The 23,647-nt window shown below is 45.6% G+C and overlaps 1 long non-coding RNA gene across 1 annotated transcript; it reads right to left on the bottom strand.

The window, feature by feature from the left end:
- Nucleotides 1-14,673: 14,673 nt before the first annotated feature.
- LOC116449120 lies at nucleotides 14,674-20,332 on the bottom strand. The gene is made up of 4 exons (XR_004242243.1): nucleotides 20,097-20,332; nucleotides 17,712-17,813; nucleotides 16,120-17,240; nucleotides 14,674-15,347 (listed from the first exon to the last, which is right to left on the bottom strand). It is a non-coding gene; the product is annotated as an uncharacterized LOC116449120 (long non-coding RNA).
- Nucleotides 20,333-23,647: the final 3,315 nt, after the last annotated feature.

Genomic DNA, 23,647 nt, shown 5'->3' with positions numbered 1-23,647 from the left:
TTGTGAGCTTTCAAGTGGCCATTGCTATTTCATTAGAGAATTTGCAGGTGAAGACGTGTCCAGAGTTTGGTGCTAGAGGTTCTTTGCAGTTCTAAAAGCAAATCCATGATGAATCCAGGACAAGCTGGGTTTGCTTTCTGGAAATATTCACAAGGAAACTACACTGAAGTGGCTCTGAAATAAGACCTCAAGAAGCATAGGAAGAGGCATGTCAGCTTGAGTCTGTCTAGAGAGGTGCAAAGTGATCTGCCAGTGGAAATCTATTTTATAGAGTTGCTGTGAGGTGCCCCCTGCAATCCATTACTCAGGCACTCTGTACCTGACGATGCCTCATCATTTCCCTAAGAACAAGAGAGATAAGGAAATAAACGAATGCCAGAAATGGCTTTTTCAACTGGCAACTCCATGTCAGATTTTCATTAAAACAGGGGAGAGTGGGGCCAGCAGTCTGGAGCTTTGCTTGATAAAGAAATTTCTAAGTATACAAAAAAAATTGCAGCAAATGCATTACCTTTTGTCTCTGCTGTACAATAGCACAAAGTGGAGAGTGTTAGTCACTTCTGGAAGTGGGAAAGGAATTTTACAACATAGAATCACATCTTGTTTCTCTCTTCCTATTTCCAAGATTTCGTCCATCTGTTCCCTTTTTCAAAAACAAACAAACTATTAATACATTGCTTTGATGGAGCCTTCTGTTCAAGGCTCTTAAAGGGCTGTACAGATATTCATGATCTTATTTGCCAAGAAAGGCTCCAAGAGATAAATACTAAATTCCTTGCTTCCCACAGGGCAGATGCCAGAGAGGTTGTGTGTGTGCATGTGTGTAGTGCTGACATCACGACTGGCGCCCTGACTTCAGACTCTGGAGAACTTGCTCGGTCCCTGGGTTTATCTCAGCATTCCCATAGGATTGTACACTAGCTGCCTGTTCCATCTGTGTCTCAGTTCCCCTATTTGTAAAACACAGGCATTTCTTTTCTTTTGCTCTTCCTTGCCATCTGCACACTGTGACCTGACTTCAGCTGATGCACAGGCACACGGTGATCTGTTCCCTGTGGAACAGCCCTTGGCTGGGGGGTTATTTCTGCAGCGTGGCATAGCCAGAGATTTTAGCAACAAAATACTTGGTGCTGGACTGGCTGGGTCGGGTACCAGTACCAGTGTAGTCCTGGCAACAGCACTCACTTCCAGCTACCCTAATGCTTGCTCAGATTCCCAGGCAGGTTTTCTGCCTGCACCAAGGTCTTTACTGCTGCTGTTGGCCCTAAAGGTAGCTCAGAGGGGCCTGCCAGAGCTGCTGTTGCTCCTTCATCTGCATTGCCACCTCTCTAAATCCAATGTTGTGCAAGGACATGGGACAGTGCAGCTTGTGGAACCAAGACCCCTGATCCCAAACCTTGCTACATTTTCTTTAAAGAAGGCACTAGTGGCACCTGTAAAGCACCAAAGAAAATGTACATGTGTTGGGGGACTGAGGATCTCCCCTGGAAATAACTTCCTGAAAAATCTCCTTGTTGCCTGAAACATCACAGCTAGGGACTGCCAGCCTGGGACCGTAGCCCAGTCATGATGTTCTCTTAGTCATTTTTTTGGTCCTTTTTGTTGGTGGAAGACACAAAAGGATAAATTGCATAAGGTGCCCCAGATGGAAAGCTTTTGTTATCAGGGAAAAAGCAAAGGCATCCAAGAAAGGAAGGAACCAAATGTATCCAGCACTGAAATGTATTCAGGAACATCCCAATTGCTGCTTATCAGAAGTCAGAACCTCAGAGCCCTGAAACAATGGCATCTTAAATCCCTTAATGAGAGAGCAGCCAATGTGAAGTTTTGGTTTTTATAATGAAAGATACTCTCTCCTCTCACTCTGTTTTGCAATAGAGCTCATGATGGTTTTCAAAATACATTCTGCAAGTCTGAGTTGGCTTGTGAGCTATTTATCCCAAACACAGACTCACAAAGTTGACTTGACCCAAATGAAAATGGTTTTCAGCAACACTGGCCAGTTCCTGGGTTCCTCTTCATTGCAGAATTGTTACAGCTGGGCATAAGTGGCAGCTTCTTCTCAGGAGCCTGGGTTTAGGAGTGTGGTGGGACTGTAGGATGTGGCCAGTGTAGCAGACAGTGCCTGGGTCAAGGAGAATAAACGGGCAGGCACAGTACATGGAGGGAAGACTGCTTGGACGAGCTGAGTGGCCATGGAGAACAGCTGGATCATTTACAGGAGGGCAGATATCAAAGTGTCTCCAACCAGCAACATTACAAACAGTGGTGAAAGTCCTTAGTGTGTGTCTAAAGCAGGAGATGTTCACAGGCAAAACCTGCTGGATAAGAAGACACTTGTCTGAAAGGATCAACTGTTTCTTTCTTTGCCCCAGTAAGAGTCAGTCTTGGGGGAAAGTGCCTTTTTATCACAAGATCACTGGGAGGGGGCAAGGCTTCTTTCCTCCAGCAGAGGAGGAAATCCCAGCCTGCAGGACTGGGGTGCCTGCTTCCAAATTCAGAGTGTGAGGATCTACCCTGAACTTTTTTTTTTGGCTCATGAATATGCCACATGTGTGGGCAGCAAGGACTGAAAGTGGAAATATAGGTCTAGTGCCATTCCAGAGTAAACAGAGAGGCTCTGTTGGAGAGCAGTGTGGAGGGACTTCTGGGCAGAGTGTCCATCTCTCTGGAGGGGTGGGAGGAAATGAGGCTTCAGAGGTCAGCTCCGTTCCTACTCTGATCTCTCACCACCTGCCACCACAGAACCATGAAAGCCACTGAACCTGTAAGAAGAGAAAATCTCTCTTTTATGAGATGTCATGACTACTTGGTGGCAAGTGACAAGATATCTCTTGTTTTATGGCAAAACAAGATATTTCAGGACAGGTGGAGAACAGTGAGAGTTCAGCACAGTTTGTACTGGAGAAATTAAACTAGACACTGTTGTGCAATTTCTTGTCATTACTTGGCATGACCTCCATTATACCCATGAGATCACCTCCAGTGCGTATCAATAGTCTCTTCCCCTATGTCTTAATGTATTTTTAATACCTTGAAACTGCCAGAAAAATAATATCATTTCTGGAAGCTTTCACTGCAACATTTAGTTATGCATTTATCCTATTGTCTGTGAATTCAGGATACTTAGTTACCCTGAGCCCAACACCAGCAAGTGGAAAAAGGAGGTTAGGAATATATATCCACAATAATTTTAAAATAACGTTGAAAATCTTCATTATCTGTCCTTGTTGAGTACAAAGTCTGATACAAATGATGAAATGCAATTCCTAGCACCTTGATTGGGATATTCTGAATTATTGTAATTTACTGATGAACTGGTCGGTTAAACCTTCCACATGGCTTTAGCTCCAGCTTTTTAAGTTGTTTACCAAATACCACACCTTTTCACAGCACACAGATTTTCAGGAGCATGCAAATTTTATGCTCTCCATCAGATGTAAGGTCTTGCAGTTTTTTTGCTAGGTCTTTGCTTAGCTACTAGCTTAGGATGTAGTGTTGCCCATCTTGTATCAAAATTAAGTGGGATTTATGAGGCTGTAAAAGGGCCCAAAATGTTCCAAGCAGTAAATATGGATTGGTGAGAAGAGCACACATAAAATGAGTGATGATAAGGACTGTGCCATAAATATAACTAATCTTACAGCTATTACCTCTACTTCAGTTGACTATGACAATAACACTTAACGCTCTTGATCAGGGGACCTCAGGTCATTCTGTAAGGAATTCTTGTTCACATTATACTGGCAGTGAAAATTCATATCTGGGAGATATAGTGAACATCTGAAACTTGAACAAACCACTACATATTGTAGAATAATAGAATAATTTGGGTTGGAAGAGACCTTGTGAAGTCACCTAGTCCAACAGCCCTGCCAGGGGCAGGGACACCTTCCATTATACCAGGCTTCTCAAAGCTCCATCCAGCCTTGTCTTGGACACTTCCAGGGATGGGGCATTCACAAATTCTCTTGTTCCAGTGTAACTTGTTACAGTGTTATATCACTCTTCATTGTAAAAAACCTTCCTCCTATCTAATCTAAACCTGCCCTCGGTCAGTTTAAAGCCACCACCCCTTGCCCTATTGCTACATGTCCTTGTAGAAAGTCCCTCTGCAGCTCTTTTGTAAGGCCCCCTTATGATAGGATATGGAGGAGTACAAACCTCGTTTCCCTGTACTTCCAGTGTAATGTCCTACTCACTGCACCATGGTACATGACTGGGTGGGATTATAGACTCACCTTTGAAGCAGCACAGAGACATCCCAGGCACTTCAGCTAGCACCAGAACTGCCTAGCTGGATGACATGTGAAAGCATTAAGGAGAGAAAAGAGGCCCCTTTCGATGGCTTTCCTGGTAAGGGAATGATCTGGAAGGCAAATTTGTTGATTTTCTCTGAGCTAAATCTCACGAACTTTGGTGTTCTGGTGTTGTTGGAACAGGAGACAGAAGCACAATGTCAGCAGTGGAGCCTTGACCTGGGATCCACTTCTGCTTGGGCCTCCCATGTCTTTCTTTGGTCTTTTCTCTGTCCTGTCTCTCTGGGAAAGGACTGCTTCCTGATGTCTCCATGCCAATGTGGTGTAACCTGCACCTTGTGACCAGCTCAGCTCAGCAGATGCTGAGGGGATGAAAAATTCCTTGCACCGAGCCCTGGAGTGGTTGGCAAGAATAGGTTGATAGCCTGATTCAGCTGCGACAGCACTTCACTCTCCTTCTGTAAATGCCTCCTATCTCCTGCTGCCAGTCATTACAGAAATAGAGACTTAGCTTTTCTCAGGAGGATCTAAATGTCCTGGTTGCTGCTTGGTAAGGGGCATATTTCTCCAATTAATTATTAAGTGGAGCTCTGGCTGGAGGAAGGGGCTGCAGAGACATCAGAGTGAAAAGGGGAGAGTGTTTTAACCTTTCTGGAGCTCTCCTGCAATCGGCAGCAGGTTTGCCTTGTGGGTGCTGGCCAGTTCTTTTTCTACAGCACATCGGCAAGGCTGGCCAGCAGAGAATGGCCTCACGGGGATTCTGCCAACTTCCATGGCTTGTGGGCCATCTTTTCTCCCTCCTTGGCAGCAGAAAAATGCTGCAAGGAAACCGCTACCTACAACTCATGTCTTCATCCTGCCCTTATTCTCCTGAGCTGGATGGAAGGTCCTGGCTGTGCAGCTGTAGACAGCAGGGGAAGCAGACTTGGAAGAGCAGTTGTAGGGACAGGGAGAAGATCCATCACCTGAGAAGGAGCAGTGGGAAGGGTAGCATGGTCTACTGGATATGGTGTTCGACTGGGAGTCCAGAAACATGGGCTTTCATCAACCTGGATTACAAGGGCAAAAGAGACTGCAGTGATCAACTCATGCCATGCACTGATCCTCATTCCTTGGGAGTACCATGAGTATCACATTTCCTGTGCTCCAAGAAATCCCTGTATCAACTCATGCCTTGATTTCTTCAGCAGTAAAATAATACTTTGCTATGTTGTGGTCCTACAATGAAAGGCACTTTTCAGGGGTCAAAGGTGTAGGGCAGCTCTGATTCAACTTATAAGCTGCCTAATTCTGTGTGAGGCTGTGGTTTCCTACTCAGGGAGTGCTACAATCAGCAGGTATCTTGAAGTTTTTCTGGTTTACCCATGTCTTAGCAGCTGCTATCAAGAACGTATAATCGCAGTGGTTGGGTTCTGGTACTCCTCTCAGTGGCACTACACTGGAGATCCTGTGAGAGATTACTCACCAGGACAGGGCCAAGCTCAGCAAACAGAAGCCTGAAGAGAGGAACAAGTAAACCAGGAATGATCTCCAAAGAGTTCATTTACTCCAGGAAAGAGCCTTTCCCAAGGTCCAGTTTCTTTCCCTGTTGCCATTGCCAAGTGGTACCCTTGCAAGTGCCCTGAGACAGCCCTGGCAGGGGCAGCCCCTCTCTATCCTGCTATCAGTCACCTCACCACTGAAGTGTGTAGCTCAGGGGTAAACTTCATGTTAGGCTTTGAATGAGCACAAGACAGGAAGGCTGCCCTGGGACCCTCAGGTTGCAGTGTATCTCTACATCCAATTTCTGTGCTGTGTCACAGAATCTGGGGACAAGCTCCTTGCATTAGTATCCCCTTGTTGTTCCATCTGTGCAGTGTGGTTGGTGACAGCTCCTCCTCCCACCACCACCAGCAAAGACACAGTTTATTGGGGGCTTTGGAAGATGAAAATCAGCTCGAGGTGGGAAAATGTCCAAGCTGACTTTTACCATTAAGCTGTCAGCAGGATGTGCTGAGGTGTTTAAATATTGATGCAAACATGGAAGAAATAGTTGTCTTCTTCCAGAACAGGTGAGGAATTTACGGTGTAGAACATCCCAGATCTCTTTGCCAGCACTGTGTAGGTCACAGCTGTCCCTCCCTGGTACAGAACATGAGAACTGTGAGGATGGAAAATCCTCATTTCCTGCCTGCACAGACCCAGAGAGCTGAAACCCAAGTACGACAATGCTTGGAGTGGCACAGAGGTGGATTCACGGGTGAAAAGGCTTTCCTGCCCCTGAAGGGAAATCCACAGTCTAGGGCTAAAAAAATAATGGAAATGTTGGGAACTGGAAAGTGAACCTCTCCTTTGGGTCTGGATGTGAGTGGATCTCCTGGGAGAGGGGACAGAAAGCTGCAAAGCCAGAACTTTGCTGTTCAGGAGATGGAATTTTGTTATTCAAGCCTCCCCATCAAAATCAAATATTTGCAAATGGAGGGAAACATTACTCTTGGGGATGTGTACAGTGGGCTTCCTGCTGAGGTTTCTGCTAGCATCTTGTACGTCTGAGCCAGAATCACATGTATGAACATTTTGGTATTTTTGTACATCCAAATATTCGGTCTTCCCGACCTGTGCCCAGGAATGGTGCAGAAGAAGCCTTGACTTGTCCCTCCGCATGTTTTTCATAGTTATATCCTGGCACAATTGAACTTCTTGCTCCTGCTGTTTCCTTTAAAACATTTGGGAAAGAGGAACATAGAGGCACTGAGGGGGCTTGAACAAGGTGTGAAGGATGGTATGAGCAGATCCAGGAGGATTAAAACCTTTAACCATTTTCTGGGCACGTTGGACAGAATGTCAGTTTTTCTGAGAGGGTGGAATCAGCTGCAAGTGCCAACTCCCAGCCAAACCTCTACAGCTCTTATGGCCAGTGCTTCGTTTTGTCGTATATGAGAATGAGCAATAACAGGCTGGCTTCGCTTAGGGTCAGCATCATGTCCTCCTCAGAAATCTCTCCTGAGGGCATCCTCCACTCACTTAGCTCAGGGGCTTTTCCTAGGCTCAGCTCCTGGCTGGCTGTTGGAGCACCCCGGTGCCGCTTTCTGGCTCCAGCTGCTGTACCACATCTGCACAGACAGGGCTCACCACTGGCTCATCCGTATTTTCCTAATGCCAATTTTTCTAATTATAGGCCTGTGGCTATCAGCCAATCCACTCCATCTTTGAGACTCGTTATTGGACTTTGGATGTCAGGCTGAATTTTTCCTAACTGTCCATAATAACAGTAATAGCTTGACTTCCACCATGAGACAATTAACCTTCTTAAAGTTTAGTGCCTCGGGCTGTACCTCAGAAAGATTCCCTCTACAAAGCAGACAATTACCTTTACTTAATAACCTTTCTCTTTCTAATCTGATATTAGTGCCAAAGTAAATGTAAAGGGCAGTGCTCTATGTTCCCTCTTAAGTACTTTAAATGCCTGTCCATGAAAGCTAATGAGCTGCCATTTTGCTTAATCTAGATTTGCTGTGCATCTAACAGTACTCTGCAGCATCTTCCCTTTTTAAAAAACTTAATAAAAGGATATCGTTGTGTTTTAGTTTTCATCGAAACTTCGTATGTGAAAAAAGGAAAACTGATGAAGCAGGAAGAGAAATAATGATGTCCAAATGACAAAACAAGACAGAGCATATTTAACACTGGTCAGCTGCTGTCTTAAGGCTGGTTTCAGTCAGAAGTGGTGTCAGTATATGCAAAGCAGGAATTAGTTGCTGGAGCTTTATAGGTTTAGTGGCAGCCCCTCGTATCGACTCGGTGCAGATGTGGGATGGAGAGACCAGGTTGGGGAGTTTTTCTGTGCATCTCTCAGTCCCATCAACCAGGAGCACTGACCTCTCTGCTTATGCCTGCAGCAGACCTACAGCAGAAGCACAACTGCTCTGTAGATGTAATTTCTTCATGGATTGCTGCTCACAGTAATTAATATGTATAATATTAGTAACTGTTGAGACACAAAACGCTCTCTCAGCAAAGAAGTTACTGCTCTGCTGACCCTGTGTTTTGCACTTTCAGTGTGGGTTCTCTACTAATATTGAAAATTGCTCAAAGATTTCTGAGATAAAGACAAATCTGTAGGCATTTCTCTATCATATGAGCAAACACCATTTTCCCAAGAATGCTAGCTAAAAACAGCAACCAAAAACCAGCTTTAAAATCCAGAAAAAACAGGGCTATAGCTGCTCTTAGCAAAGATGCCTAATTCCTCAGTAGCTCTTAAATCTATGTCTTTGGATGCAGAGTACTTCCCCACACTGCAGAACGTCACCTTCATTTGCTTTATCATTGTGCCCCTGCTAAGTCCATTCCCTGCTGCTGAGCCAACATTTACTCTCTTCTCGTAAGAGTGCTCTGGTTTCATCATCTCAATATAATGAGGTTTGTATTATTTTTTTATTATAATAAAAGCAGCCTCAGGTCTTAATCAAGATATTGGGCTAATTGCTAGGGAAACCTAATTAGGCAGACCATGCCTCAAACTCTGTAAATATTTATACATGCACTTAACCGTCTGCGTGCAAACCAACCCACCCTGGCCATGGGAATGGGGCTTAGCACACGCTGAAGTGTTGATAGGGGTGGGAGCCTGCTCTAAGACAACGTTTAGCTGTGCTGCAACACGTAGAGAGGAGCGCGTAGCGGAAATCAGATTGGGATCGTGTGAGTGCAGATGGGGCTCGGATCAGATAGGGGCTGGGTTACGGGGCTGGGTTAATAGCTGTACAGAACTGCTGCATTTTTTAAATTATCCTATAGAATAGTAATTAAAAATATGTGAGTCACTGTACCAGACACAAACATACATAGAGAAACACAGGCGTGTATGAAGTCTCCCTAGCCAGAATAAACTAACAGGTGCCCTGTGCCATTTCCCAGCATAGCATTTTAAAGATTATTTGAAAAATGTTCTTGAACTCAGTTTTAGAAATTGTTTGCATGCATGAATCAGTTCATATTTACATGTTTATTGCAGCAGAGAGAAAATTCAGTGTTAGTTTTGGTACAAACACTTTAGACCACTAAGGTATTAACTTTAGAAGCTGAATATATGGAACTAATCAAATCCCTTTCATAAACAGATTAATGAGGAGACAAAAATGCACAAGTACAAGCTGCTAGGCTTTGAACAGTCACATCTTCTGCAGGGTGTTTATTTATTTATTTAAGTTAACAAGTATTTTAATTGGTTTCGTTACATGTCAGGTTTGGGAGGGATGAGGTGGGGTGAATCTGCTGAACAGGAAGAGCTCCTGTCAGATAGGAATATAATAACGTAGATGGAGATCTTTGCATGAAACCCCATGCTGATCTTTTATTTATGGTTTTTCTCTCTGTCTTCCATGTTTGCTGCACCTTCTTGTCTGAGCCCTCCAGTTTTGTGTGCAATATCTGGTCTCCAAGGTGTGAACAGAGGTAGACAACAAGGGCATTTAATTTAGCATAGCTAGTATGACAGCATCCAACCAAGAACAGTAGATTAGCTACCACAAAAGCCGAAGATCCCCTTCCCAAGACTTTCTCCTCAAGCATGTTGCCCATTTAATGTAGTTTATTTCTAGTAAATAACCTTGTACACAGAAACCGATGAAACACTCCAAGATAAAGAATGAAAAAAACCCAAAAGCAAAATTAAAAGAAACTACTGTGACCTGTTTATAAACCCTGTGCTTGAAGCAGAGGAGGACAGGAGATGGAGCTGCTCAGAACAAACGTTTCCTGTGTTGGCTGAGTCACAGCAAGGTTCAGCAGCCCAGTCCTGCTGGGGACGTCTCACAGACCTCACTCCCCATTCAAGACTGTAAATTTCCTTCCTGAGTTTGTTAGCAGCAAACAATGTGTGTAAAAAAAAAACCCTCAAACACCCATGCTCACTATAACTGCTGGTATTATGCAAAAGAACTAATGCATAAGCAATCTGCTGCCCTTGGAGGAGAGTGCAACGTGACACCAGCCACTACAGAGAGCAGGGCAGCAGCTCTTCGAGACCTGGATATAAAGAAGGGATCTCTGTGGGGCTGGCTGAAAATGTTCCATTCAACACTTTTCTTTTAACCTGGCTCTTGAGTAACCTTATTTTTTTTCCTTCAAAGTTATGTCATTTCTGTACAAAACATCACCTTCTTACTAAACCGACCAAACAAGAATGTCCTCTCTCTTTGCTAATCTGAATAATTTTGACCCTGGGAAAATGTCACGGAATATGCCTCGGCAAATTTTTAGTTTGCACACACCAAGTCCTCATCAGACTCCAAGGACAGGTTTCCAACCTGCTGACCTGACTCAGGAAAGGCTCCCAATGAAAAGGGATTAATGGGCAGGAGTGCCAGTGCTGCATGGGAAACCAAGTCTGAGCAGGACAGCAGGCTCTTGGGGAGAATGGGGCCCTAGAGCTCCAGCTTCACAGACAGCAAGCCTTAATTTCCATTTCCTATCTTTTGGTTTTTCACTGAGATGCCAAATTTTTTTCTCATAGGAAAATTACATTCCAATCACTGCTGAAGTTAAGCCTTAACCTAAGAAAGTTCCAACTTTTCTTTCTAGCTGAGATGTCTTTCAAATTTTGCCCAAAGCTTCAAGAAGAAAGAATAAAAGCCATGGGATTCAGAGAAACTTGATATTTCTCATGTTTAAAGGGGAGTTAGTCATTTTAAAGTGAGCTTCTCTTTATACGTCAGAAAAGAGAGTAGCAGAAGTGACAACAAAACACACAGCTATTTTTTGATTTCCTGTTCACTGTGAAGAGTTGTTTTCACCCTCTCCCCCTTCTCCCTTTAGGAAGAAGTGTTAAATTAGCAATGAAAACAGCACATTAGCTGACAGGTACTGCAAATAATCTGATCATGAGACAGCATTAAAAAAACCTATTCAGCATGTTGTGGATATCGGGGTTATTCTCTTCAGCAATTACATCTCAGGGAAGCTCTCCTTAGATATTTAATGGGCTGGAGCTAAAGAATTCTTAAAGCACATTTCAGATCTGCTGGTACTGAAAAGGATCAAGTATTTCATAGTCACTGCTAAGTTTTACAATTGATTATGGCACATCCTAAGTTAAGCTCCTTCAGAAGGAAGCTGATAGTGCCTAACATGAAATTCCGCTAAGGAGAGTCTGTGTAGGCATAAAAGGAGAAGAGGCAGAACGCAATGCTGGGCATCACGAATAAAAAAGCCTTATTCAGCCAGGGCCCAAAAGTGACTTTTTTAATGCTTATTTTTAACTAACTGTGAACTTTTGCAATAAGCACAGAGTGCTACTTGGCTCCTTAAATAGCTGCAATGATGAGCTGGCGCTCGCTTCTGTTACTATGTGAATTTATGGAGCTGTTGTCACACGCTTTGTTGGAGGAAATATATGGTGGTTCTGTCATAGGGACTGGACACCTATAATTCTCATTTTCTTTGCCTGCTCATAAATCCCTGCTGCTCAGCCACACCATTATTATACTTGGGTTGCTGCTGTAATACCCTCGCCGGAGCAAGGCCCTCGCAGTGCCTTGCAGGGGAAGCGCTGAGTCACCAGTATCGCTCCAGTGGAGATGAAATGCTGCACAGGGCCCGTGACTGCCTGCCTGGCAAAGGAGATTCAGGCACGTAGATCTGCCCCAGGGGCATGCTGACAGATAGATCCCGGGCTGAAAGGTACTGGGTGCCTTGGAAATGACACTTTGTGTGGGTTTTACCATATTGAATAAGGTTTCATGGGTTTTGGTGCCGAAGAAAGGGCATTTGCTGCTTCTTGTTGCTTGGAGAAGCACTTGTCTTACTGGAGCACTTGTCTTAGGAGGATCAGCTGATGGAGTTGGGGTTGTTTAGTCTGAAGGAAAGGAAGTTTGGGGGGGACCTTATGGCTCCCTACAACTACCAGATATTGTAGACAGGTGGGGGTCAATCTTTTCTCCCAGGTAACAAATGATAGGTCAAGAGGAAATGGCTTCAAGTTGCACCAGGGGAAGTTTAGATTGGATAGCAAGAAAAATTTCTTTACTGAAAGGGTTGTCAAACATTGAAACAGGCTGCCCAGGAAAGTGGTGGAATCACTGTCCCTCGAAGTGATCAGAAAATGTACAGATGTGGTGCTTAGGGACATGGTTTAGTGGCAGATCTGGCAGTGTCAGGTTAATGGTTGGACTCAATGATCTTAGAGGTCCTTTCCAGCCTTAACTATTCTATTCTATTCTATTCTATTCTAGTCTATTCTAGTCTATTCTATTCTATTCTATTCCTCCCATCTCTGTGCTTTTTGCTCAGGCCAGTGCAGCCGCTACAGAGGACTTGGGTGTACTTCACTTGTGTGCATAAAGCCCTGCCTTGCCCCGCAGGCCTCGAGCTGCCGGCACTGGAGCAGTGTGAGATCCTTTATTGCTCAGACACTTTCAGTCTCGCCGGGCTCAGGATGGGTTTGATCTCCGGGCTGCTCCCTCGGACCCTGTGCCTTTGCTGCAGCGCTCCTTTGTGTCTAACGCCGGAGCCGCTCAGTGCGCGGCGGCTGCCACTGCCTCTGGCTCTGCTTTTTGAGTCACTGCCGTCTCTCTGCTCCTCCGGCCTCTGAGCCCTTTCATCTTGCCCCGCAGCGCACTGCAGCCGCCTTCTTTCATCTTCTCCTCTCTGCCTGTGGGAATGCCCTTTCGGAAGCTGCGCTCTGCCTCATCCCAGTGGCTCTTTGAGGAGCCCCTGTGCAGGGGGGCACGTTGCTGCTGCATGCCGTGTGACAGTGCCACCTTGCCGAGCCCCACACCGACCCACGCCGTGCCGGCAGCGACCGCTCTCTCCTGCCTGAGCCCCGGGAAATGACCGCTCTCCCCCGTGCCTCTCTTTCTGTTCCTGGCTTTCATCTGTCTCTTTGGCTCAGGCCAGAGGCTGCTGTGTGTGACAAGCCTGACGGTGCCACGACAGCCTGGTCTCAGCTGGGAATGCTGCCGTAACGCAGATAATAACCACAGCGCTGGGAGCCCTGTCCCCGCTGTAAGCCCTGCTCTGCCCCTCGTCTGCACAAACCCCATCTGCCTGTCTCTCATGTCCACTGCTTAGAGAGAAGGGAGCCCTCCCAGGGAGACAGTCTGGGTTGTGTCATTCTTCCTGCACCTCTGCGGGAACACTGAAGACTAAAATGTGGCTATGTTTTACTCCCAGCATCAGGGTATCTTGGTCCCGTGTTGGAGGCAAGGGGTAAGCTGTGGCTACATCCACCCGTGACCTGGCCGGCAGCCTGGGAACCACCAGGAGCAGCAGCTGGGGTGTGGGACAGCACTGGGATGCTGCTAAGTGGGCTCCTATTGCTCCAGGTTCTCTCCAGGTTCCCAGGGAGCTACCGAGCATCTGTGACTTATCCCAACAGCTTGCAGGGGGCCAGACTCAAGGAGAGCCATACCCTGTGGGAAGGGAAAGTCCTAAGCACAGAGGACCACCACAATCATTTCCTCATAAAGCTTGCAGCCCTCAGGAATAATGTTGTATTCTCTTGAGTGGCTCCTGCAGGGACTTTATCTATGCCCATTCACCACCACAAGGTCTCATAGGACCAAACCCCCGCAGCAGCCTTGCACTGAGTGTCCTCTCACCCTCTGGGTGTCCCAGGGATGTCCCCAGTCTGTGCTGTAAGCAAGCATGGGGAGAGTGGATGGAGACAGGGAGTCTCTGTCCTCTTCCTCCAGCACCATGTGTCAGCCCATTGCGCTGGAAAGTGGTCTATTGATCAAGATCCACTGCCAGTTATTTCCCGGAGAAGCATGTAGTGATTGAAGAAAGGTTTCTGCCTCTGAGACGTATTTTTCCCCCTGGAGCAGTGCACTTATCTCCTGTTCCACTACCAGAACAAGAAGGAAGGGCATAAGCCAGCCCAAGGTTATCATTGTCTTATAAAAGGCAATGTTGGAGATGGTCAATGATGGGCATCAACTGGAGGACCTTAATCCCCGCTCATCCCATTTTGACAATAAAATCACATGTTTTTATAATAAAAGCTTCCACCTGGAGAGCTTGATGAAAAGCACAGGGAAGTGTTGGTTCTAGGCAGGAATTTGCTCTACTATTCTGCTCCTCAGGAGCTTTCATAAGTAGGTTTCTTTGCTACCACAACAGAAAGAACACCCCTTTCATAATGAATTGCCTTCAACTACCATTAGCCAAGCTTAGGGGCTTTTTTTTTGTTTTTGTTTTTTTAAATGTGGGAGCATAGAAAATTAAATCTCTGCTGGATTTTTTTTTTTTTGCAATTATTTTAAGCACTGTGAATAAACAGGGAGTGTCTTACAAACACCTGTTATTTTTCCCATCGTGAGTTTGGCTGCTGCTGAACAGTCAGAAATGCTGCTCTTTATAGGATAAAGTGTGTTTGTCTGGCAGAGAAGAATAGGGTTTGTTTTCACCACAGAATAATGCACTGGCTGCTATATAAAGTGCAGCACCAACTTTTATTGAATAGGAGGCATTTAGTCCCTGGCTTCCTCCTGGTTGCTGACAGATTGGTGAGACTCAGTTGCTCCCATCCCAAAAGAGGCACCTCAGACCTGGGCAGAAGGAACTGGGGCCATTTCACTGTCAACTTCTCAAAGCTTCTGGGTCTGCTGTGAATATGGACATGAGCTTCAGCATAAGAATTGATTGAGATCTAGCTCTCAGCCTTCTTCTGGAGAAATCAGAAGGTGCCAAGTCTGGACTTCTGAACTTCAGTAGGAGTAAAGTCCATCTCAAAGTCCATGTTCCCAAAACAGTGCAAAAGGAGGATCTGGAAACAGTTCTGGGAGATTCTCATGATCATCTGCTTTCTCTTTACCCCTTTTCCCCATCTCCTTGTCTGGATGCTGCAGGCTGACAGTACCATGGGGACAGGGTAAAGGTTGCTGTTCATACAGTATCGTTCAGAGCATGAGCAGAACAGCGCAGGGACCTGAGGCAGAGGGATTACAGCAGCAGTTGGTTGGCTGAGCTGACCTGATTGAGCTGACACTTCCTTCTTTTCCAGCCTTAACCTTTGCTGAAGGTTGTCACCTCCTCTCGCCTGTCCTCCCTCTGGGTGGGAGGAAGTTACAGAGCAGCTGAGCAGGAGCCTCGTGAGCAGGACATGGCCTGAAGGAAGGGAAAGAAGAGGTCAGGGGTGGCTGGTGCTCCATAGAAGAGACAAAGCACAAGGGCTGACAGCAATGGATTTGGAGCATGTACTTGGTATTACAGGTCAGGCTTGAGGTGACCTGACCAGTGACCATTCCACAGAGACAGCTGAGATCATTTGTCCTTCTTCCCTCAGGTAGCAACCAACCACCAGCGCTGTTTTTCAAGTACGTGTCTAAAGACAGCAAGGCTCTCTAACAAGCTAAGACAAGCATCACATTAGCCCCTAGCAGGGATGATTTTAGCAGGGACACTTGCAAAGCTCTCTTGTAGCCAGCCAGCAAGTGCTCTGCCTCCTGGGTTTTGCTAGTTGTTAGTACGGGAGTAGGTTTGTTACTGCATTTTCTTGCTTCTCAAGAGTTTCCCATAAATCAGAGCTATTTCTGAGGCTCAGTTAAAGACCAGAAAGAGAATGCAGGAGAGAGGTGAGGGGGCCCTGAGATTAACTTGCTCCTGTTGGTGCTTGTGCTTTTTGAGCAGTTCAGATATCCGTCTGGCCAGTTTTCTCCCTTCTCCTACTGGTCTGTTACTGGTTCTGCACTGGATCTGTGCTCTGCCAGGCTGAGGTGTCCTGAGCAGACATGGGTGAAGGGACAGAAGGGAAAGATGATGCCATGTGTGAGGCAGAACAGAGGTTTACCCACCAGACGTTCTGTTTTAGCAAAGCAGTGCAAGTCAAGCAAAGCTGCTTGGGCTCTGAAGAGCTGAGAGGGAAGCAAAGAAATCTCACCAGTTTTACTCCTGCTGTTGCTCTTTAAAAGTCTCTAGCTGAGAGCACGTAGGCAGCCAGCCTGCATTGCTCACTCTGAGCCTCTGCATGGCGAACGGGGACACTCAGGAGCCTTCGCCAACTCTTGGCTAGTGGCAGAAAGGATGTTTTCAGTGGTTAAGGTGTAAGACAGGTAGCAGAGACCAGGCTTCCATCCTGGGCGTTGTTACCAGTAAACTGTGTGTGAACAAATCCCTCAGGCCAAAATTTTCATCGCCCTGCCCTTCTGAAAATCAGGCCACAAGTTGCGTAAATATGGGTGTAGGTACCTAGCAGTAGGCAGCCAGTTTGGAACATTCTGGCTTTAATCCCTGTGCCTGAGTTACCTCATTTATAAAACGGGGATAATTCTTTGCTACCTCGAGGGATGCTCTGAAGCACAACTCGATTGATACTGGTGAAGCATGTCCCAGCTCGCTGGATAGCTATTATTCTATACTTGACAGAAATTGGATACGGCAGAGCTGAACCAGTGCTCTTGGTGCAGTTTTCTGTGTTGCCAGTGGACAGCCTTTGAGTCACAGTTCCTCCCCTCCAGCAATGAGCCAGAGCAGACCAGGGACATTTTTGGCATTGCCACAGCTCCATGCTGCAGTTTTACAAAAACCAAGTACTCCAATAGTTCTGCCCCTGCCTGTCACTGCTCCAGGGTGCTCAGACTGGACATAGGACATGCATCTTTCCCCCTGGGGAGGGAGATGAGTTGCCAGGACACTGGGGTGTGTGTTCTGTTAGGAACAAATTGTGTTTGTATCTCCTCAAGTTTATGTGGTTTGTTTTCATGTAGCATGAGCTCGGCATTTCTGCTGCAGACACAGATGTGTGTACAAGACAATTAAAAGAGCAAATTGATTCAGAATAGCTCTGGATTTTGACACGCTTCCTCTGTCATAAAAGGATCTCTTCTTCTGCTTCACATGAGCTGCTGATACCAGGAAGTTTTCCCATTGATTTTCCAATATGAAAAAATATTTAATTCAGGCCATGACTTCCATGTCCTTTTCATAATCAGCAGCAAGACACTCTTTCCAATAGAACTGTGCTCCTTCTTCCTTCTTCCCAGCAACTTATCCCAGATACTCCTAGGAGAAACATGGATGATACATCACTTTTTGCTAAGAAACATATATTTGTATTTCAAAAACTCTAATGCCACAAGATATTTATTTGCACAATGCTGGCAAAACCTTGCACTTAGAGTCACTTCCAGATTTAAATCATAAGATGCAGAGAATAAGATTTTTTTAAATTGAAAAACACCTGCTTGGTTTTCATCTTCTGTCCTGTTGGAAACTAAAGCATAGAGAAAATCTTGGGAGAAGCATGTTATCCTAGGATTCTCTCTGGACTCACCCTCGGGGTGACATGATTTAAGTTTGGGTGCCTATCTTCAATGACAGCTGCTGTATCTTCTGAGTTTCAACCCTCGACATAATGACAAATGAACCTCCATGCCCACCTTTGCACCCAGCTGGTTTCATATCAGGCAGTTTCACTGCCCACACATAGGTTAGATAAAAGAGGAGTCTTCGACTCTTTTGCAATCCTCTTACCTCCTCAGAAACCTTCCGCAATCTGCGTTGTCTTGAACAAAGGGTGAGTTAAAGATGAGTGGGATACTTCATTATAACCTCTGGCTGTGCAATGAGTCACACCTGTGATTTTGAAATGCAAAATAATAAATTAAGAGGGCAGTAGTGAGATTGAGCTGACAACCTGATAATAAAAATACTGGGCAACTTGTCAACTTCAGCTGAGTAACCAAAGAACGACACTTTCTGCCAAGCACAGGCAAATGAAAGGCTCTCTTTGCTGCACTGTTGTCATGATGTGGCCAACAGCAATGTCTAGTGGTTCAATAAAATGTAAACACTAACTATATTTTCTGGAGCCAGTTTCTCTTTTTGTCCTCATGGAGAAGGAAGGTTGGCATTCAGGAGTCTGAAGTAAAGATTGAGAGCTGGAACTCTGCCTTGTATTTATGCCAACAGAAAAGTCTCTATGACTCCGTTTACCTAAATGTAGATGACTTTATAAATGGGATTTAGAAAAGTGTAATTACTATTAGCCTGATTCTCAGAGGGAAGGCACTCATAAATATTCTCTATTTATTAATCATCATATACAGTCATTTTCCTACAGCTGTCAAACTAACTGTCAAACTCTTCTCTTCATTGACTTCACTTGCTCAGTGGTACAAGGGTGTGTGGTATGGGCAGCTACCTGGGCCAGTTCAGTGTCCACAACACTGCAAGGTCACACTGCCAGCAATTTGGGGCACAGCTTCGTGAGCCAGCTTTGCAGGAAAAGGAACAGCAAAATGCCATCCTCCCACCATCATCTGTGTTCAGCAGCAGTTTGACACCCTTTACATGGTGATGCCTTTTCCATAAAACAAAAAAACCCCAAAAAACAAAAACCCACCAAACAGAATTTGGGTAGGAATCAATACTCTTCCCTATGGAAAGAACTGAAAAAGGAAAAGACTTGTCACCCACATGTTTTCTCCTTTGGGTGACTACAGGAATAGGTATTTGCTACCAGGAAAGCCTCTGTTGTTCTGGGCAAGGAACTCGCTCTCTTTGTCTGTGAGGGGGAGGAATGCTCTCGGTGTTTCTTCGGAGAAAGGTGGGGCTGCAGCTGTGTAACTGAGATGTTCACGTGGAGGTTTGGCATAACCCAAAATTGTCACCAGGACAAAAACATCCCTAAACAAAACAGAAACCTTCTCGATGGAGTAAAATCTCTACTGAAAGCCAGTCTCAGCTGTACAGAAAGCCTGTACAGAAAGCCAGTCTCAGTAACAAGGTGGCACAGCTCCTACCAGAACCAAAGGATTTCTGGACTTAAGAGTAAAAGGCAAGGTTTAAAAAACACCCCCCAAATGCTTTTTTTTTCTCTTTTCCTATTATTCCAATAAATGTGGTGTAAGGGAATGGATATTTTGGTATGAGGCAGAGCCACTGTGTTGCTTGTAAGTGGGCAAAGTACAGGTACTTATTGGTGCTCTAAGCAGGATATCTTGGCTTTTGAGCATTGCCCAAATAAAACAAAGCACAGGAGTTTTTGTCCATCATTACAACTGCACATTTAATTTCATGATGTTGCATCTGGGCTGAACCTGTTTTCTTGGGGTGGCTTTATGACGTTGTATCCCATATCACTGCCCTATGCCCAGAAATTAATTTTTTGCCTTTTCTGTGCCTTTAAACTTAGCCCGAGAGGGGGGAGAAAAAAACTGAGCAAAACTTTCAAAGCAGTTTTGTTTCAAGGACACACAGACTCCTCTGCATCCTGCATCAGGGAGAGCGGAGGGAAGCACTCTGCTTGCTTCCCAGCCAGCTTTAGGTTTGTTTTTTTTTTTTCTTCAGAGGGAGATGGAGAGTTGAACTTTTCTTTTCCTGGGACTTCGATTTTTCCCTTTTTCTCTGCTGGACTGTTTTCAACATCAGAACACATCGGGACTTTTTCCACTGAGGTGGAGGCCCTGGAGGAGGGCCCACCCTGTCCCGGCTCCGAGGAGGAGGAGAGAGGCTACCTACGGAAGGACTCTGAAATTTTCCCAGGTTTCTCTCAGCAGAGCAAGAGGTTTTATTATTTAGCATTATTATCCTTTTCCCGTGTGTTTGTTAAATAAATAGTTTTTATCTCTTTCACTTTCCTCCAAGGAAAAATTTCTTTTTTTCTCGAACCTGGTGGGGGAGGGCTGGTTGTAACCTGCCTTCTATCAGAGGATATTTTCCTCCAAATTTGTCCAAACTGGCACAGATAATTAGTGGTGCCCAATGTGGGTCTCGAAGGAAAGTGAAAAACCTGTACTGATTACATTTTGGTTTGAATTTGCTAGTCCAAACCGGCACACCTGTGTATACTCTAATGTCAGAAAAATGACATTTGCAGCCGATGGGACAGTAGTGATTGAACTGCCAAGGACATACCCATTTGTACCAACTGTGAGCTGGAGGATGGCTCATGGAGTGGAGAGCTGATTTCTTTGCATCTCTGATCCAATCAGCATATTCCAGTGATGATTTTCTGTCTTCAGTTTCAGAGCTTGTAGAATGGTCTGGCTTGCCAGGGACTCGACACTGAAATGACAGAGACAGATCTAGACTGAGTCTAGCTGGAAAGTGGAGCACACCATTTTTAGCAGGAAGTATATATTTTTAAATATTTCAGTGAGATAATCAATGTGTTACAGTAGCTCAGCACTGTCTTGAGGGATTTGGTGCCATAGGCAGTCTGTACCCCAGTGCCAATCACAAGCCCATGTTCATAGTACCTCCTGCAGTAGGACATGCCTGTGTCTATATTTTATAAAAAACCAGCTCCAGGTCAGGATGCCAAATTGTTCTTGAAGCAGGTGAATCTGGCAGCAAAGAAAGAGTCCAGGCCATCTTCTTGGCCATAAAGTGGTGACGGGAAGGTGAGCAGGACAGATGGTGTTTGTCATGTCAGACACTTGGTGCTGCTAATCCTCAACTCTTCTCTGTCATTTTACCCAGTGAAAACTTCAAGAGAAACCTCCACTTTCCCTGGTATGTTCATGAATTTAATCCAGCAGGACCTAGAAAAGCCAACCAGCCACATGCCCACAGCGAACAACCCTTCAGGAGGTGTCATGGCTGGCTACAGTTGCAACCTGTCTCCTCTAACTCCTCCAACTGAATGGCCACATCTTTATTTACATTCTGAGATTTGAATTCATACTCTGACCTGTGCAGTGAGACATGTCTCTTTCTCCACCACTGCTGCTTGCCAGGGAATGCACAAATAAAGCAAGGTACTCCCTCCTGCCACCAAGGACAAAGTGCTCTTATTAGTCAATAGCTGCTGGCGAGCCCTGAAGGCTGGACATGCTTCTTGTTTCAGCAACCTGGAGTGAACATGGAAAGCACCTGGCTACAAGGGCTGTAAACAAATAGAGACTTGACTGGGAGTTGCCACATAGCACAGGAGTTTAAATGAGATACAAACCCAGGCACCTCCTATTACTAAGGAAAATGCAAGCTGCCATTTGTCTCTGCACAGTTCTGTTTTCCAGTGCCAACACACCCTGACCAGAGACAGTTTGGCATGGAGGATTCGCTGGGCCTGATGCAATGTTCCCAACCTGGGATCAGATTAGTCCTAACCCAGGATCTTATGCAAATCCAAGGCTGAAGGAAGCTTGAGAATGAAATAAGAGAAAATCCCCCTGATCAAGGTTGCTGATAAAAGCAGCCGCCTCCAGCCGGTGAGCAGCACCACCCACGGCCCGGCTCCTGTCGTGCCAGGCTGGGCAGGGGCTGGGGTGGCTAATGACAGTCCAGCACCGAGAGCCCATCAGGCAGGAGGAGAACAGGATGTTGTCCCATCCCACGCACAGAACAGCTCTATCTGAGTGAGCAGGAGGCCCTGCCAAAAACACAGACAGAGGCAGACGTGTATTCCACCATCTGTGGGGAGTCCTGGGGCAGCTGTGCTCATCTCTCAGCGGTAATGGCTGTGTGGAGGGGCTGAGTGTAGGCACTCTTCATTTTTCTGGGCTTGCTAGATATCCTCTGTTCAGTGCATTATGTATCTGCTTTCTAGTGTGGACAAGATTTAGGAGTTAAGAGGGTCTCCAGGGTGCCTGTATTTCCTACCTGCTTACAGACAGTACTCACAGAGTGTTTGTTGTGGTGTACCTTCACTTAGAAGGGATTTACTCTAGTTATCCCAAATATTAGGAGTGGAACTAGGTCCCACAATTTGTTTCATACCAATAAATGCCATTCAAACGGCAGCAACTTCTCTCCCCTGCTCTTGATGCACAGGGTACACACTGCAGCGAAGTAGAAAGTGCCGCAATTGCAGAAACAACTTCTAGTAGCCACTGTGATCCCTGATAATTACTCTTCTTAACCTCCCCTGGTGCCTTACAGATGCTTGATGGCTGCTCAGCAAAGCCAACTGCGTGTCCTACCTGCGCAAGACTCTTGGTATCTGGTATCAACGTGACTAAGATCGACTTGCAGGTTCCGTCACTTACCATTCCCAAGAAACTTTCTCCTGGAGGCAGTCAAGGCACAGGGCTGCCATGGCAGGTATTTTGCCCAATTAAGCAAGTGAGCAGTGCTAAGTGGCTGGTTGACATTTAGAGCAGAGCAGAGGAAGACAGACTGGGGGGAGATGTTGCAACCTTGTTTGTGTTGGCAGTGGATGGGGTTGCGAAAAAGCCCTAAGAGAAAGTAACAAACAAAGGGTGTGTCTTGAAAGGAGGTTGAGTTCAGAAAACTTTGCACAACGTGCAAGCAACACGTGCAAGAGCCGGGTGATTCAGAGCTGCCTTTCCTACGCTCTTGTGATCTAAATCCCCCAAGAAAAAGGACTAGTATGTGCAAATCCAGCAAGAGCCTCCTGGCCTCTGGACCTGGTTTTCCAGGAAGAAAACCTGGCCCTGTTGTACAGAATGACACACTGAGGTGCAGCACAGGATGTTTTTAGGTTGTGTTTAGAGACTCAGGGACTGTTTAAGATCAGACTTGGAGATAGTGGCCCAATATTTTAGCTTTCATGTGGCTGAGTTTCTTCTAACATAAAGGTCCTCTTTACATTGCCTCTTGTAAGTCAACCATTGTAAGAATATTTCAGATTCTTTCCATTAGATTGTTTTGTTCTGGGTTTTTTTTTTCAAAATAGGAAACAGCTTTTGTTTGCTTGGGGGAGAGGAGGGTTAGCACTCTGTGTGTGTGACGCTTTCACAGAATCACAGTTTGAGTTGGAAAGGACCTTAAAGATCATCTAGTTCCAGCCCCCCCCTCCATGTGCAAGGTACCACCCTCTAGGCCTGGCTGCACAGGGCCCCGTCCAACCTGGCCTTGGACACTTCCAGGGACACTTTAAGAAATATTCTCTCAGTCCAGGCCTCTAGAAGAGCACAGCAGGCAGAATTAGCAGTACCTATTGGTTACAGGGAAAATGTACTTTGCAGCTTCTTTCGGAGCGAAGTGCAAGTGTTCCTTGTTCCTTCGTTTGACCATACAGTGTTAATTACTGTTCCACTGCTGTGGGAGCACTCCCATAAAACACTGCTGTGTTACTTTACCGTAAATTTTTCTGAGCCCATTTTATTTCCTGGGAGGAGTGCTTATAAGATGAACATGAGTTTTTCAGTCCCTTTGGGGACCTTTTTAGAGGTCCCTCATTGCTTTCACCATTATGGACAGCCCTTCACCCTATCTTGCATGGCCAAGAGGAGATCACACAGTGGTGCTGACTCAGTGCTACAGAGAGGGGTTGTGTCATGAGGCACTGATGAGGCGAGATGAGGCAGTGATGTCATAAGGGTGGAATCTGCATATCCTGTTGGAATAAACAGATAAATGCCAAGTCAAGCTCCTCCATCATCTCTTGCATTCTTAGATTTTTTCACCATCTTGTTTGTGATTCAGCCTTTGAGGCACCTGCTATTTGTCTGTTTTTTTCCCACCACTGAATCATGGTCTCATTTGCACATTATCCCTTG

This window comes from Corvus moneduloides, chromosome 10 (genome assembly GCF_009650955.1).
Source record: "Corvus moneduloides isolate bCorMon1 chromosome 10, bCorMon1.pri, whole genome shotgun sequence".
NCBI classification, from domain to species: Eukaryota; Metazoa; Chordata; class Aves; order Passeriformes; family Corvidae; genus Corvus; species Corvus moneduloides.
The sequence above is the reverse complement of the archived record's forward strand: the minus strand, read 5'-3'. Positions and strand labels throughout refer to the sequence as shown.